Source organism: Corapipo altera, unplaced genomic scaffold (genome assembly GCF_003945725.1).
Source record: "Corapipo altera isolate COAL_440 unplaced genomic scaffold, ASM394572v1 23, whole genome shotgun sequence".
Taxonomy (NCBI): domain Eukaryota; kingdom Metazoa; phylum Chordata; class Aves; order Passeriformes; family Pipridae; genus Corapipo; species Corapipo altera.
In genome coordinates this window covers 10,870,360-10,888,820 of record NW_020884878.1, presented here as the reverse complement: position 1 = coordinate 10,888,820, position 18,461 = coordinate 10,870,360, and the positions used below count along the sequence as shown (strand labels likewise).

At 41.5% G+C, this 18,461-nt stretch overlaps 1 protein-coding gene across 2 annotated transcripts in view; it reads right to left on the bottom strand.

Moving 5' to 3' along the window:
* Positions 1-8,130, bottom strand: part of BTBD7 (BTB domain containing 7) — a 55,852-nt gene extending 47,722 nt beyond the window's left edge. For both annotated transcript variants that reach the window (XM_027637614.1, XM_027637615.1), the window contains exon 1: positions 8,060-8,130. The gene's annotated coding sequence lies outside the window, so the exon portion shown is untranslated. The remainder of the gene's footprint in view (positions 1-8,059) is intronic.
* Positions 8,131-18,461: the final 10,331 nt, after the last annotated feature.

The following is an 18,461-nucleotide window of genomic DNA, read 5'->3' as shown; positions in this document are numbered from 1 at the left end:
GTTTTTTTGTTTAACTATTTGCTAAGCAAATCTGCCCTTTGAGCAGACTCATGATATGCCTTAACTCTTCCTTCTCCCTCCACAAGATCTGAAGCTTTTCAGCTGCCCCAGAGCATTAAAAAAATAGATTTTTCAAAGAAATCAAACAAAAGTTTTAGAAGGAAAGTAAAAGTCTGTTGGATTGCACTACTTAGAGGAGATACTCCATTAAGGGAACCAACCCATTGTTTCTAATGTAATTTTAGACAAAATTTTGTTTATCTTTCTCTCTTACCCACAACTGTCCTTGATATTACTATTCCTTCACATACAGAGCAAGGGCAAAATGTAGAAAGGGAATACTTTGCTAGCCTGCACTGTGCTTTCAAAGCTTCCTTTGAGTCTTCCATTATTTGAGAAGTCCATCAATATACAGAAAAACCCAAAACCTTGTGGGTTTTTTTTTCTTTTTTTGGGTGGTAAACTTACTTACCTCTCTACCTAGATGATCGTTCCCACTCAACTCTCCATTCATATTCAATGAACATGAACAGTTCTTAGCTGGATCCGTTTCAGATCAGTTTTTAAATTAACAGAAATAAAATGTTCATTTTAACAAGGAAACAAGTTAATCTTGTAGATGTGAGAAAAAAAGGGCAAATTCCATTTCCTTCCAAATTTAAAACAAGGATGAAACTCCAGATTCAAAAGATGTTTAAATAAAAGCACCCTGATTACTGTTGAAGATTGCTAGTGCCCTAATACAATTGAGCTTTGATGCAGCTGAAACCCAGTAACAAAATTACTTTCCAATTCAATTCTCCAGCAAAAATAAGGTGGTAGCTAAAAACAGAATGAGGGGAGAAGGGACAAAGGAGAAAGGAAAATAGATGCCCAAGATGGAGCTGGGGAAATACCTAGATTAGCAAATACCTAAATTTAGAGCCAATAATTAACTGAGAAATTATGCAGTAACAAAACTACTTGAGATATTCTCATTAGAAAAACTCAAATGTCTTGAGAAACTTAGAGCAAGACAAGACAAATTTTATTTTACTTAAAGTGGAAACGCCCCGAGTAGTATGAACAGATATTTTGAAAAGTTTATTTTAAGATTGTACCTCTGATTAACAACACTTTCAGTAGCCTTGTAATTTAAGCTTGAAAACCAACTTCAAATAGTAACTGTCCAGGTTATAGCATTAAAGATTGTGGTTAAATGCAATTAAAGACAAGCAGCTTGAATTCAGTGCAGAAATACACAAGAGTCACTCTACCAGTGGTTACCAAGTCTTCAGGTTTGTGTCTAGAACTTCAAAATACTATTAGAAAAGGCATAATCTTACACTGTATGACAACCTCACTATGTCAGAAGGGTATTTTGGCATTACAAGCCCAAATGCACATTTTCCAGAAATGCTTAAAGAAGGACCAAACCATACAGAGACTTTAATGACCAAATAAGAAGCAGGGAGGTACCTTCTGATCCAAATAATGTATCTTTTTATTAAAGAAAAACCCACCAAATTATCCTCTTAAATATTATCTTTGGCTATTAAAACAAAACACCAAAAAACGTCAACCAAAAAAGTCAGCCAAGTTGGGATTTGACAATTTGAGGCAGTAAAACACACATTTTTATCCAAAATTTAGATAAGCTAATACCCCAAATCACTCATGAAAATAAACTGCAGAGGAGACGGAGACACTTGATACATTGGGAGGGCGTGGGGACTCAGATGGACTGAGCAGCAGCTCCTCATTACTATTACATACATTCCTCTGTAGAAGTTGTGGTGCTTACATCCAGCTCGCCAGTAACAACTGTTGGCTCTCAGGAACTGAAAAGTATTGACACAGCTTTGATTATCCCTCGTTCATTACCAAGGCCATCACTGCACTGAATAACACAAAACTTCCCATCTCCAGTGTGCGTTTTGTCAACTCAGCATTCTTCTACCTTGCTAGTCTCTGAAGTATAATAAACAACCAATTTCAAAAACTTCTTAGAAGTACCTCATTACAGACTGACAAAGGTATTTTCAACATAAAATGTCAGCACAAGCAATTTCATGTATTTCAGAGAGCTGCAGTCACAACTACAATGACTTTAAAGAAATCCATGACCCTATTAACATCTTCTCTTTCTGCATTCTAGACATTTTGTATGTATTTCATTTCATCTCTCGAGATATCTGAAACTGAGATGCCCAGTACAGCATGAGCCAAGGTACAGGACATCAGCCTTTATTCCCATGCTTGGTTAGTCTGTGATTCATTGAGGTTTTTCTAAATAGGTAATACAAAATTACACAGTGTATATGCCTACATTCCTTCCTTCAAGATGAAATCTTCTGGTCATTCAGTTAAGTATCACAAGCAGCTTCAGAAACTGTTAACCTTCCATGTATTTTAATAAACAGGCATCTGGGTACATGAGAGAAAACCTCTAACTGCTCCCACATGTAAAAAGTACTTCAGCACAGCCTCATCTTATAAACAATACAGAATTTATGTGGATGGGCACTATAACTATCACAGCAGTAGGAAGGCTTCAAATAAGACATTTTCAAAAAGTGAAAAATTACTAAATCCACAGCAAACCAAATTCCTCAGTTCCAAGAGCCAAAGAACAACTTCCCCCCACCTTTACATCAAGAGTCATCACGAGAACAAAGCTAAAACAAGATCAAAAGAGATCAAAGAATAAGGGAGCACCAGTCCACAAAATACTGTCTTATTGCATTCTGATTGTATTGTTATGTTAGAATGCTTTTTAGTCAGCTCTCAAGCAGCACTTCCAATATAGGGGTCAGCAGAAAAGTATGAAAAGGAACTTTTGTCACTCATACTGATTATTTCTAAAGCAATTAGAATAACCTCCCCATTACAGAAGTGTTTTATATACTTGACTGCAGTACAGAGATCTGGGGTAGCAGATTATAGGCAAGGCAGCAGTTCAGTTTCTCACTAATGCAACATGATCTACCTGGTCAATCAAAAAATACTTCATTTTGCATATAAATAGGCATAATTTTACTAATGTTGGATGCCTTCACAAGACACTGGTATTCTTGCTCTTTGTACCCCAAATCTTCATTAAAATCTCCGTGATGGACTATAAGAACAATCTTCTATGACCCAAACTAATCTAAAACACACAGGAGAGCACACAGAGATACATTTTGCAGCTCTACTGATCATACAGACCTTCTGCAAGTACTGGTCACAAAACAACAAAGCCCAACTAAAAGACCAAGCAGCAATCATTTATTACATTGCTGTTTCAGCTCTGAGTTTAGCCATCGTTACCATGAGCAGAAGTGTAAAATGCCCTGACAGTTACCCTGAAACTGACTTTTAGCAGATTTTAGACAAGGTTTCCAAATTAGAGGAATCTTGCATACCATTAACTAGCTTCATCTCTCTAAAGCACTTCCCACTACATAACACCGAAGATCTGAAGTGATGGAGAATGTCAGGAAAAAGAGATTCATATTAAAAACTGCAAGTTACCATTCTGAAATAATCCTGTATCAAACTGGACAGAGTAGAAATAAAAAGGTTCTTTAACAATACAGTAGTAAAAGCAGCACTCGAAAGACATTATTTAAAAGAGATTCAAAAAAATTAAATTCTACCCATTACAATTTACTGTAAGAAAAGCAAAGATGAATACAAAAATCCAGTCTTTCTAATACAGGAAGAACTGAACACAGAAGCATGTTTGAGTGCCATACACGATGTACAGTATGATCACTGAGTTCAGACAAAATTTGAGGACAAAGATCAAATAGGATTTACAAAATGATCGGTCATTTCTACAGTTAACAGCTTCCATTAGAACATCACATTTGAAAAACAAAGCAAGATAATTCTGAAACATAGAAACTGATTTTGGAAGATGTTGCCCTCAAACACTACACCTCCACACTTTACTTAATCAGTTTTGACTGATTTTGTTTTTCCGTTAAATTTTTTCTTGCATGTTTTAACACTCAAGCATTTAAAATAACCATTTTAAACCCACTGATTATAGAAAATTCCCAATGGGCTGAACACGCCATGCAGTGACTGGCCCCTCTTGGTCAACTGCCCCCAGTTTATATTCTAGATGTGACAGTCTATGGTGCGGAATATCCCTTTGGCCAGTTCAGATCAGCTGTCCTGGCTGTGCTCCCTCCAAGCCTCTTGTGCAGCTCCTCACTGGCAGAGCACGGGAAACTGGAAAGTCCTTGACTTAGGGTAAGCGCTGCTCAGCAACAACTAAACCTTCAGCATGTTATCCACGTTATTCTCATACTAAATCCAAAGAACAGTACTGTACCAGCTGCTAGGAAGAAAATTAACTCCCCCAGCTGAAACGCAGGCAACACATAAACAACTCTACTAGTACAACTGAGGGAACTGAGAAGAAGCAGGAAAAAAACAGCTGAGGAGTGCAAGTTTTTAAGACACTTGTACCATTAAGGATTTATCAAGAACCTCACAGGCATCCTTATAAAGCCAGAAAGTATCTACCATAGTCGCAAGGACAGAGGAAAAAAAGGGGACTTCAGGTTCCCTTTAGTTTCAGGAGAACCTCTGACATGATCTGGTCTCTTTGCTTGAACACTGGAAACTAAAACACCACTGTCAGAGAATATGAAAGAAAATCGCTAAAACTTAACAGAACTTCAAATATCAAGGTATGCAATAAATGTTGCATACACCATCAGCGATATTCAGCTCCTTCCTATCCATTTTCCTTCCTGCCTATTTCCAGTCTCACAATTATCACTGTTTTTACACAAAAAATGCAAGGATTTCAGATCTCCTAGCATCACTACAGTTGGCATCCTTCTTAGGAGACAGGCATGACAACTGGATAGGTATCAAATGCAAGACTAGCATCAAACATGGCATCTACAGTCCCTTCTTCTTATAGTTCAGGCATATTGGTAAGTCAGCATATGAAAGAGTATTCTAAAAATCTGCAATAGCTTTTGTCCAAAGATTTAAAGGCACATTGACAAGACTTATTCCTCAAAGAGCCTGGGAAATGAAACAAAGCAATAACTAGATGACTCACTGTAAGCTCATCTAACACTCCCATCTGAACTAGGATTCCCTGTCCTCACTGCATGTACAATAAAGTTTCTGCACCAGGTTTCCAGACTAGTGTGAAAAAATAGTAGATGACACTGATCTGATAACAGAAATCAAAAGCCATGTAAATATGTTAAGAAAAAACAAACAACCAAAGAGAAAATTTACAGTTAAACTCACAGCTCAAGATTTTCTGTAAGAGCAGATTCTCATCAATATTACTAAGAACACAGTTATTTCTTCTTAAGTGCAATCTCACAATTTACCTACAGATCTTTTGAATGATTAATGTGAACTACATATATTCCATGTGAAATGTCAATAGGCTGTTTGGATTCATCTTACTTTTTGTCTCTAAAAGACAGCCAGCCACAACTATCTTGCTCATCACTGTGCACCCAAGACATCACAATATACCCCCCTTTTCTTGCATGTGGTCTGACCTCTCAAGACAAAAGAACATCAGGGTGGCAGGAGGGGCAGGGCTAACGCCCCACCTCCTCCTTTGGCCACATGCAGGACCCCAAGACACCACAACACCAACGCAGCCTGCAAAACAGGGTGGAGGAAGACACTGTCCCAGCCTAGAATTCATCTCCTACAAGCCTCGAGGTTAACTGTCATCAGTGACAGCTGTAAACCTGACATCCTGTATACAGCAACTTGAAAGGCTGCTTCCAAAATGAAGGCTTGATATTTTGTTGTTAATTCATCAAGCTCTGGCAGTCCCACTGAATTAAATTCAAAGAGCTGGCTGCAAAGACAGAACATTCTACTCTAATTTAACCAGGAGCAACATACCTTCACAAAACAAAGTTTTGAGCTTCTCAGACAAGGTTGAAAACCAAGAGGGGGAAAAAAAATTAAAAAACACTATGACAAGTCCATGCAAGTCTCCCAGGAGAGCTTACAAAAATAATTCTATTCTTTCATGTATGACTCCTTGCAAATCAGTCCATGCCAGCTATAAGCATTACAGCACCACTGTATCTATGACTCAGCAAGGGAATCTGGACATATGAAGAAAATCCACTTACTAAAGTAAGAGGCAAGGATTTAAAACGGCAACAATTACAGCAATGCCACAGTAAATAAACCAAGATGACTTGTGTCTGTGCTCTTTGTATGCTTAAGCATACAAACCAGATTAGAATGTCAAACCCATTTATACATTAGCTAAAGTTTGAAAGCAAGTAAAACAATGCTTAGTGCAGCTGAGCTGAAATACAAAGGGTTCAATAGCTGTTTTCATCTCCGATGAACAAAAACAAACACTGGCTACACATTTGACACAAACGATTGAATGTTATTGCCAAGATTACCTGTATGCAGCCCAACTATGCAAGTCTAACTTTAGATCTGAATTAAAAAAAAAGTGAGCAACCTGCAGCTTCGTGTTATAACTTAAGATAGAAGCTTGATTAACTAAGACATTGATCACATGTTTACATATAAGCAGAACAGAGAGTAATGTTTGCAGAACATTACTTGCTGCAGCAAAGTAGCAAGTTCTTAAATGGCTCAATTATGCTTTGGTCCATCAACTAGGACTAGTTAGAAGTAAATTATTCCAAGAAGGGAGAAAACATCATAAGCCATACCTTCTCAATACATTATCTTCATCCAGATATTCTACAAAATGAGCACTCATACCTTGCCTTGTAAACACCATGGTCCACAGAACCTGTATGTTACTAGAAGACTCCTCTTCCACATCCTTGTAAACACTTTCTATAGATTTAATTTTGTTATGTTGGCAGCAGGCACTTAGTCAACAAGGGGAAGAGGAAGAAATATTTTCATTGATTTCTTAAGCAAAAGAGAAGGATCTAAGAAGGAATTCCCCTCCCTGCTTCTCTCTAAGAGGGATACTAATAAAGAAGTAAGATGAAACATTTGAAACAATAAAGAACCTTAGAAGACTCACCCTACTCTCTAACATCTTTCAGACAAAGAAGGTAAAGCTTTAACTCCAAGTTTCTCAGTGCCTCAAAAACAGTTATATGCATTACAAATTTTGTATCTGAGTTTCTAGTTTTATTTTCTCCATTTCTAAATGGAGTGTGGAGCATATGGTAAAACCTGAGGTGATCACATCCCAGTGGTATATCTGTCAAACACTATGTATTACATTACACTGCTTTGGAGCAAAGCCTCGAGCACTGCTACATTGTCTAAACTAAATTCTCACACAAATGAAGTACCATTGTACCAACACGTATCTGATTATCTCACTATCGTATTTTATGTTAGCACTCGACATGTGTGTCATCTTTCACCCAACGGCCTCAAATGGGATGGAGGGGGAGAGCAAGCAGAAACACGAACCGACAGGAAAGCACTTATCCCACTGGCAGCAAGAATATTCCAGAGGCACGAGCGAGCACATCACGTACAAAGCTCTCCCTCCGAGTTTGTCCAGAAGCACCGCGGTAACACCTGTGCGGAGAGGAGCAGGACAAAGCCCCAGGTATCCCAGGGCAGCAGCAGTCGCAAGGCACGGGAGCTGTCACGGGCCGGGCTGAGCGGCCCCGGCGGGAGCCCCGCGGCCACAGCGGGCAAGCGCGGCCGCTCCCGCACCGCCCGGACACAGCCAGAGCCCCGCGGCTGCGGGAACACGAGCCCGCAGCGGCTCCTGCGGGAGACGGCTCCAAGCACCGCTCGCGGGCTCCGCGGGGAGCGGCGCCGGGCCGGGGGGGGCGAGACAGGACCCGACAGCGCGAACGGGCACAGCCGAGGCCGCTGCCGGCGCTCCGGACCGCGGACCCTGCTGGCCGGGAGCGGCACGGGGAGCGGGGCTGCTCCCCCGGCGAGCGGCCCCGCGGAGCTGTGGGCTGGGAGCGGCGCGGTGGGACGAGCTGTTCGCAGCCGGCCCGGCGGGGCGCGCTCCGAGCCCCGCCGCGGGGGCGTCGACGGTCTCGCCCCTTCCCCTCCGCCGCCGTGACGCCGAGTCCGCACCCCCCTCCCGGCCCAGCTCCCCGCGGTGTCTCACCCCCGGCAGCTGCTCGCCGCTGCCATCCTCCCGCTCAGCGCCGCCACCTCCCTCCCGGCCCCGCTCCGGCCGCCGCCATTTTGATCCCGAGCCCCGGCCTCGGCCGGGCAGCGGGAGCGCACACGGCGCCTGCGCGGCGGCGGGGCTGCGGCGCGCGGGACACGTGGTCCGCGGGGCCGGGGCGGGGCCCGGGCGGGGCCGGGGGCGGAGGGGCCCGGCGGGCCCGATCCCAATGTGGTACCGCGGTACCACCACGGTGACCCCCGCTGCCCCTCCGGTGTTCCCCCGGAACGGCCCGTCTGGGATCGTGAGAGAGAGTCTATCTCAGTGTGTGAGCCCTTGCCGCGACACCCCTTCCCACACCATGTGCGTTGCTTGCCCTGTGTGACACATCCCACAAGCTCGTTACCATGCCCAGATGCAGAGGTGTCTGCAATGTAAGTTGTGTGTCAGCACATGTCCTTTGTCCTTGAGACTTAAGCTGCTTATATTAAGCATATGTCTGTCTGCTTGCTTTGCCACGCTGCTGTGAGCTCATTACAGGCGGGACACAGATTTCAGTTTTATTGTTCATGCTTACCTGGAAATAAACTCTCACAACCTTCCCCACTTCTGATAACCTCTCTCAGCATGTGAAATTAGTATCCAACACACTTAGATGAAGGTATGTGCTAGCAGTAAAAATGTCTCTAGCTGTTCCCACCCTTGCTGGTACCACTGCTGCTACATTTTCTTCAAAGAAAGGTGTGTATGGATACTGTCAGGATTAGCCACCATACTTGTAAGATCACTGTTTTCTGAATCAGAAAGTGACCAAAAATCCAAAGTAGTCAACATTCTATTAGAACAATAAAACCACTTAGGTAAACCAATCTACTTGAGCCCTCTAAAAGAACTAAGCAACCCATGTCTATATATGAGAAGGTCTGAGAAAAGAGTTTCATGCAGAGGCCAAAAATCTGATGAAGTCACATGGTAGAAAATATTCAGCAAACTGAAAGCCACATCTGCGTTCATTCTTGGTTGGTAAAGGCAAGCTATGACTGATTACATCTCCTCCTGATTCTGCTGACAGTCCACTTCTGGAGGGAAGCCTTCCTCCCACTTGGCATCGTGCTGTCCTCCATCTCTGTAATTAACTCGCCTGAATGCAGCAGACCTCCCTAACTACCACTTGGCATAGCATCCAATAGTGCTGAGCAGCTTACCAAGAAGCTGGGGAAAAAACAACCTCTAATATATTTGCCCATGCTATAGACTCTTTTCCTACTGATTGCAGCCAAAAAAATGAGGAGAAACACAGTTGGGCTCATGGACAGTATCATGTACCCCTTGGGGTTTTAACCATCTTAGTTATTTATATGGTCTCCAGTACTGTAGTATACAAGAGAATCACAACCATTGACTTCCATATCTGCATAGTACCAGAGTAAGATCAGGGAATTTTTATAACTGTAGTTTCACACTGTCAGGGTTATGCTTGTATCTGTTCAAGGGGGACTATGCCCTGTAGATGTGATGTCTTTGCAAGCTTTTGTTGCTCTTGTCAAGAGAGATCATAGAACTGACTGGCAGGCAGAGCTCAGCCTCTTTGAGCTATTGCTTACTGCAGCCTTTCCATCTTCTATTTATGTCTCTCTTCTTGCTCCTGCCCTAACCAGCTTTCCATTCCTTGCTCTTAGGAATACCACATACACAGTGTTCAGCTTAGTTTTATTTTACTCTGGTTTTATGTAGAATTCAGGTAAATACGTTTATATTGCCTGCCTGAGCATATAAGGCTTTAGGTCTATGACCTCTGTGCTAAAATATTTTTTACTCATTGATCTGTATCTCATTTGGGTCCTTATAGATGCTGCAACTACAGGAAAGGCTTCATTTGTCTGAGCCACCAAAGTCAAGCAACCAGTAGACACAAACCTATAGAAAACTAAACTGCAGTAGTTTTAAAGCATGTAATTGTGAATTTAAATGTATCTGTTAGGTGAAGTGGTTGCAGATGAGGTTCTTTAATATGAACAGTGTGTGACAGCCCCAGCCTCTCTATAATATTCATGATTTATAATATCATTGTTACAATTTTAGCAATGGCTTGCTGAGAGCAGCATAGGAATAAGAACCAGTTAAAGTTAAAGAAGTAAGATTCAGGTCATAGAGCTTTTAGACTAAGGGAGAGTAGTACGCCAGCTTGGTTTTCAGGTGGCAGGAACCAGTTAAGAATTTGTTCCCAAAGTTCTGTAAGTAGGTAGAAACACCCATTCAATTCTCCAAACAAACCTGGCTCGTAATCAGGTAGTGAAAATGACAAGAAAAGGAAAAGAAGTCTTGCAGGCTGAATGTTTGGTTCGTTAGTGGTCTTTTTTAATATTCTAATACGATTAACTGGAATGTAGTCAAAATGGATGGTTAGATTGAAGTGCCAAGATCTTGCTGTGCAATAGTCATCCTTTTAGTAGCTAAAATAAACCTTCTTTCTTATGACTCAGAGGCAAACAGTGTGTTGGGTAACAACTTGGGGAGACATCTGGCAGGTTGGAAGCGAGGAAGGCTACCACGAGCTTTCTTTCGCTTTAGATTTTTTAAACCATAGAGGTCACCCCTTGAGTGCAGCACATTGTCACTGTCTTCAAGGATTGTGTGGTCTCATGGGCTAGACAGCTTGGAAGCACACCAAAGGTAAGCTGGCTAGCTCCTTCTGCCACCTGGGACCTTGGTGCAGGAGACGGGTTATAAAACACTGAGTTACAAACCTTGCTGCGGAGGAGTGGGAATTGGAAGCTAATTGCATTTACATGCAGGTAATATGTTTTCTGAGATGAGAGGATAGGAGATTCAGACTGTCTGACAAACACCCCCAGAGCATGTGCACACACATCTCTTCCCTGATCGCTTAATTATAATCCTCACCCCACGCTCTCAGAAATAAATCGATGTTCCAATTTTATCAGGATTGAGATATGTTTGGTCTGATCAATTTAAAATAATCTCGTGATGTCCTAATGAACAAAATCTTATATATGCCCTAAATATTGTAAAATATCCTCTCCTCTTTAGATCAAACAACGTGCAGAATGAGATACTGTCTGAGCCACACAACAGTGTGCAGTAGCTCTGCTCATAAGCAATGGTGTAATACTTATTCATGTTTTTGCAGGGACTTCCGTAAAATACTTACCAATGGTAATCACTGTACGTACACATTGCATTTTATCTCCAAATTCAAGTGTTAGTAGGAAAAATTGATTATGTGCCACCACTTATTAAGAATCAAACCAACTCAAATGTCTATTGCAGTTCATTTACCCTTCATTTGCACTAGGAAGCTTAAGCCTTGAAATGCCCTTTTGATGATATATATCAGAGTTTATTGAAAAGAAAATACACTTGGAAAAAAACCCTGACCATTTCACTTCCGTTGCTTCATTTTGTGTCCATGATTCATTTTTTAGACTTTTGGATGTTTCTTTTGATTTTCAGTCCAAATGTACTGTTTGTTATTATTAATTATGTATTTGTATTGCTGTATTGTGTGCAGGGTCTAATCAAATCCAGGGTCTACTGTGATGGATGGTTTGCCAAACTCAGATTACAATACATGGTCTAGAGAATTTACCGATTAACTGGAAGGTGTGATCATGCAAGGTACCTCCTGCAAACCAGTGAGAAAACCAGATGTGTATAATTTTCAGTGAGAGTTGGGGTCACATCACGTGTTGCAGAAGGTGCCTACTACAGAAATAATGTCAGCTGCATTAATTGGAGAATGTGATTCTGTTTTGCTGTAACAACACTTTTTTATTCATGACCTTTTGAAGTGCGACTTTCTGATGTTATGGATCAAATCCTTAAAGCCTAATTTACCCTGTTAATTTCTTTTTTTTGAGTGTGTGTGTTTCAGTTCAATTTCATGGAACTCAAAGCAGTAAATCATGGCTGAAGAAGAGCTTAGAATACTTTAGAGTATCATTTCTTTATTGGTAACTGATCCACAATAACTGAACCCTCAAGGGCTGAAAAATAGATTTAAGATTGATGCTTCTTATGCTAAACAGGATTAATTTTTGTCAGTGATATTGATGAGATTCTGCAAATATATAGACCTGGACTATTACTAGCTCTCTAATGTTAATTGGTTTTTGTTGTCTTTCTTATTATCTGAGCTTTAATCAGTTTCTAAACCTACTTTAAAATGTTGTAGAAGAAGCTTATTTGCCATACTCATAAAAACATTGCTCATTATACATCAGCTGAGAGACCCTCAAAGAATAGACTGAAGTTGATAATAACTGGCTTTCTACAATCAGTGATAGCAGAGTGAGAGATGTGCTTCCTTGTGTGAAATGGGTGCTGTGGAAGCACAGCAATGGCAGCAATGCTCTTTCTGCTCTGGTTTCCCTTGTTCCTTCAATCACCAGATCTTCATGCAGAGATGAAGAGAGCCTGTGTTCTGGTAAGAGAGCTGAGGAAGAAGGGAGATAAGGGCAAAGGATTTCGTTTGCTGCTGGCAAGAGAGAAGGAGGCTGCTCTGGGGTACCTAAAAATTGCCTACCAGCACATGCTGGGGAAAGGGGAAGGACACACAGCCACCGTGTGTTTCTGGGGAGCCTGGTGAATTAGATGAGGTGAAATAGTTGGATCCAGCAGAAACAAAGTGCAAACTATTATTTTGAAGGAGATGTTAAAGAGGCCCTGCCCCAAGCAGGTAGCAGAAGATACATGTACATCAGGGGCCTTTGAAGAAGCGCAAGGAAAAGAAGTGACACTAGACTCCCATGTTAAGATGGGGAGGCCTGGAGACAGATAGGGGTCTGTCTGTGGAACAGTCTGGCACCTCAAGAAATGAAGACAATGTGGGTGGTGATCTATGCCAGGAGGTTATACCTGACAAAACTACTGGCCTGTGAAGTCCGTGGGCTGACAGTGATGGGCAGCCCATGGCCATTACATTTAGACAAACCTACACTGGGAGGCACAAAATTAATTAGTTTGCCTGCATGACCTTTATGTAGCTAACTTCTGCACATGCACAGGGAAAATCTCTCACTCTGATCACCAAAGCATATCCTAAGAGGAATGTTTACTTGATTGTAAATCAAATTTCATTTGGATTAACCTTTAGTTGGGTCCTTAAAAGGGGTTGTTATGTGTACATAAAGGGGTTGTTTGTTGTTACTGTTGCTACAGTGTCACTGATGCTTTTGGTGAGGATATAATCACTCACCCTGTGGCTGCATTCCTTGGTAAATGCTCTTTGTAATTTGTCAGTGCAGAGAAAGATGCCAAAAACAAACCGCTGATGATGATGGCAATTGCTTGCCTTGGCTGTGTAAACCTGCACTGCTGGTCTTTTCCTATCACTCAGTACTTTATAAAATGTTCCTTTTTTCTCCTCCTGTTTCTTTGTGCAGTGTGCACAACATAAGAAGTTTGTGGAATGAGCGGTTACTCAATACACTGATCTCCCCTCACAGCTCAGTATGGCACTATGCCTACTTTGCTGCACACTTCAACCTACTTTAAATGCAGAGTTGATAACTTCCTACAGCCCTTTCTGTGCATCTGAGTGCTTCATAAACACCAATGAATTCTCAAAAAACAGTTGTTATATTCACCCTGTAAATTACAATGTGAGACACAGAATTATTCAGATGGAGAATCTGCTTGTCCTGGAGCTCAGTTAAGGTACCTGGGCCCTTATGGGCTCTTCCCAGTACTGCAGCAGGTGCCATGCTCAGTGCATGTGTCCTCTTCAGTCCAGTTGGAGCTGTGAGTCTGCCCTCTTGCAAACTTGGCACCAGGATTTCAAGTCAAGCACTCAGAACATGAAGAGCAAACTGCTAGCCACAACTTAGAAAAAGTTTAAGTAATGACTGATTATTACATTGTTAATCTTTGGCAGAGGCAAGTTTGGATTCCCAGGAGAGCACTTAGCTATGAGACAGTCCTTTCTCTGCCTGAAACATCTTGTCTTGTGCCACCTGTGCCTTCCAAGTTCTACAGCATGCTGAGCAAAGGTCAACAGATGGACACTTTTTTAAAAAATGTACATTCCTGATGTATACCCAGAATAGGTCCATCCTATAAATTATCTATCTAGTTAGACCCTGCTATGACCCAGTTGGATCTGGGTGTTGTAAAGTGCAGTTACTGATGTTAAAAACAGTTATCCATTGGAACCTAAATAGGTTTTGATTACATAGCATCAGCCAAATTCACAGCACTGACTGGAATTTGTCTGTGTACTTAATGTGTGGATAAACTAACTAACTCATTGGGAAGTTCATGCTAGAAAGATGATAGTAGATGATCAGTGAGAGGTACAAGAACTGATGATGTGTATATAAAGCCTGTTCATAGAATCATAGAACTATAAGGAAAAGACCTTTAAGATCATCGAGTCCAACCATTAACCGAGCACTGCCAAGTCCATCACTAAACCATGTTCCTAAGCACCACATCTACACATCTTTTAAATCCCTCTAGGGATGGTGACTCCGCCACTGCCCTGAGCAGCCTGTTCCAGTGCTTCATGATCATTTCAGTGAAGAAATTTGCACACAGAATCACACACACAATAATTTAGGTTGAAAAAGATGTTTAAGATCATAAGAGTCCAACCCTTGACCAATCACCACCCTGTCAACTAGACCATAGCACTAAGTGCCACATCTACTCACTTCTCGAACACCTCCAGGGATGGTGACCCCCCCACCTCCCTGGGCAGCATGTTCCAATGCTTAACAATCCTATCTGTGAAGAAATTCTTCCTGAAATATGCTGAGCTGGAAGGGGCCCACACAGATTATTGAAGCCCAACTCCTGGCCCTGTACAGAACAGCCCTGAGAATCACACCATGTGCCTGAGCATTGTCCAAATGCTACTTGAACTCTGGCAGACTTGGGGCTCTGAACACTTCTCTGGTTCTTTGTATTCAAATTGCTGAATGGTAATCCTCCTGAGATGTTGCTTGATCAACGGTGGACAAATCTTGTAATGTTATTACTGCTACTTCTACTGCTTAAGAAAGAAGCTTGGATGATGAAGCTCTTATCAAGCTGAGTAGTCTCTGGACAAGATTGAGTGAGTATGGTTTCTGAAAGAGGTAGGGCTGGAAACAAGTTGAAGCAATCAGTCATTGTCAGTGAAAGAGCAATGAAGATATTGTTAGAAATCTTCAGATGCTGGATGTTTTTGAAGTGCCAAGTGAAAGCAACAGGCAGAGTAGTCAGTGGTCAGACAGATGTAGTTCTGTGTTGACTGACAATTCAAGGGTTTTTGGATGCAGAGTCTAGGTGCAGATCCTAACAGATAAAGTCAACCCTGAATGCAATAAACTGAAATCGGTAGCATATCACAGTGGTTTAAATTAATAATGTGCTGAAAGTCTGGTTTTGACTCTGCCTCTCTTTTTGCCTTTGAAGTTAACATTCATGGCACACTGATCTTTGTTTTCTCCCAAGCACTTTCATCCTCTGCCTCAGGCCATCCCATGTACATGGGAGGAGATCTGTGCAAAAGATTTTTTTCCAAATCCCTCCTTAAAATTAATTTTTACTATGAATCTTATGAGCAATGATATGCTGCTAATGTTTGCTGTGCTGCATATGGCATTCACCTTGTTACTCTTCGCTTTTCCCACCAAATGTACATTTATTCTTGGCTTAAGCTCTGCCCTTTCAAAATAAAGGAGCCTAATGTGCCAGAAGGTGTTGCGTTGGTAAGACCAGTTTTGCTTCTATACACCTTTGCAGCTGTCTGGTGATGTCAAAGCAGAGGCTGCCTATGAAAGTGGTATCTCAGGATAAAGACAGGCTTCTGAGGCTTTGTTGGGACAGTGACTCCACCAGTTCCTTTTGTGATATTGCAGAGCAAAAATGAATGATAATTTTCCCCCTTGATTCTCTCTGTACTTCACTTTCTAAAGAGTTGTTTTATTTGACCTATTTAGACTATAACGTAGCTCATGCAGTAGTTTGCATGTTGCTATATGGATAGTGTGTAGCCTTGTGGCGTAACATCTATTGGCAGTCCATACCCTGCTGAATTAAACCTGTGCTCTGGAGAGACCAGTCAAGGATTAGGCATTGTGAGCAAGTCTTAGAGCAGCAAGTTGTGGAGCTCATGCAGCTGAGCTGTTATGTCCACACATCACTGCTTGGGGATGTTAACCTGACTCCAAGAGTAGTCCAGAAATTTATGATGATGCTGAGCATTTCTTGCTGCATGCCAGAGACATGCCCTTAGATTCCTGCAGGCAGTATTCACTTTCAGTCTGTAATTCTTTGTGAACAAACTTTGGAGATAAAATGAGTGTTGCAGGCAGAAAAAAAAAAATGTGAAAGACCAACCACTGAAACAAATGAGCTGGCTCTGGATGGCACCCAGGATTACAGCATCCTCCACAACTGAATGTGGAAATTCCTTCATGATGCCTGCCCACAACAGAACAAAAAACCAAAAGGTTATGTGTTCTTGAGACCTGATGAAAAAAGAAACAATACCTGTGGTGATTTTAAAAGTAGGCATGGTTCATTTATCCAAATTAGACAAATGGGGGTATTGACCAGCTTGCTTCTGCAAGCCTTCAACTGATCACAATCAGCCATTGGGATTAGTTTTGTGTCCTGTCCAAAATCCATGGGTTGTCTCCTCCCTCTGTCTGGGTTGGCACGGTGCCACTGTCTTCAGCTGTACAGTGCCAGCTAATACCAGCTGAGACTCCAGACTATGATTTGCTTATTCATCAGATTCCAAGGGGAAAATATAAATAGTATTTAGCTCTCTTACTGCTCCCTACAGAAAAAAATAAGGAGTCTCATCTTCATTTAAACAGAAGTAAAAAGCCAAATACTGTTAAAGTATTAAAATTTTAGTGTCTCAAGGAAAAGGGCAAAAATCTGATATTGTCCCACTAAAATTGATAGAAACACTATCCCTGACTGGTGAATGTAGGATGAATCCCCAAATTATCATAAGGGCCCATTATGGAAGTCAAATAGTTTTCAGAGGAATTCAGCATTTTGTTCCTTCTATCAGTGTTAGCAATATATTGATTATTTTTGTAACTGTAAATAAAGACAGCAGTCAGTTTGGGTCCTTACCTGCATAGAGAAATATCTGTTAAAAGAATTTGCAAAATGCTCAGCCTTTCTCAAAACAGTTGCTTTGTTCTGGATCAGATGTGGCCAGAAACAGAAAGCAGCATCCTCTACTACTGCCCCTTCCCTGCCCAGAACTCTCCATTCAGTCTCTGGCGGATCAGTCTGCCTGCCACCCCCCCAGCACACCCAAGAGCAGTCAGCCTGACAGCACTGCACTGTTCAGAGGCTCAGACTTTGGACTGGGGCTTTGCTGGCATTTAGCTGAGCCAGAACTTCAGGAGGAATCCTAGCCTAGAGTCATACTAAGTAATCCCTCTATTCCAGCTCTTACTCCATTTGACTATTGTTTGAGCTTACAGAACAAAAATGTTGTATACTGTATAAACCAGCCAAAGGCATAGCAGATAATATCTTTTGTTCCAGGTTTCAAACAAGTTTTAAGTTGCTTTTCATGCTACTTAGGTGGATAGAAACCTTATCCTTCAGGAGAACAAGACTAGGGCAAAGTCACTGCACACCCAAGCATCTGTAGGTAACTGAGACTGCCTGGTGTTGTGCAATGATTTAGTGCCATCTACAGTGTGAAATGGGTCTCAGAGACCGAGGGGTGTCAGAAGTTTAAATTACACACAAAGCAAAACAGCATGCACAAAAAATTGCCTTACAATTTAAGAACAAATAAAGAAATGATAAAAAACCAGAAGAAATTAAATTAAATGCTTGCTATATATTAAAATAGCAGTAGAAGATTTAATGTTGTTTAATTTGTGCTTTTGAATATGCTTAATTCCAACATAGATTGATGTATTCCTATGTTATAGGACTTTTTTTTCCTCAGCTTGTTTATTTTTGCTGTTGTTGATCTAAATGAGCTTGAAGTAAATGACAAAATGTCACCTAGTGCCCTTCTTAATAAAGTTTATGCAATAGGATACCACACCTGCTCTGGGTCCTTTGGTGTCATTGGTATTACTTACCCAGACATAAGGAGAGAATCAGGACTCTGTAAAGTAAATTCCATATTGTGGAGCCTTCCTTGTTAGTGCAGTTATTGAAAACCTAGGAACATGTCATCCTTTTGCAGAACTGTGCTCTTGCCCAAAGCACACGAGCATTTGATTGTGCTTAACTTATCCACCTAGGAAGTTCTTTCCATTACATCTTCTCTGTGCTCTCTTCAGGCAGTAAATCAAAAGGGTGGGTTTTTTTACCCACCTAAATGATTTACTTCTTTCTCCCCTTGTACAGTCTTGCAGTGAGAGGGCTGAGCCTGATTGCTCTTTAGCCTTTATATGTCATA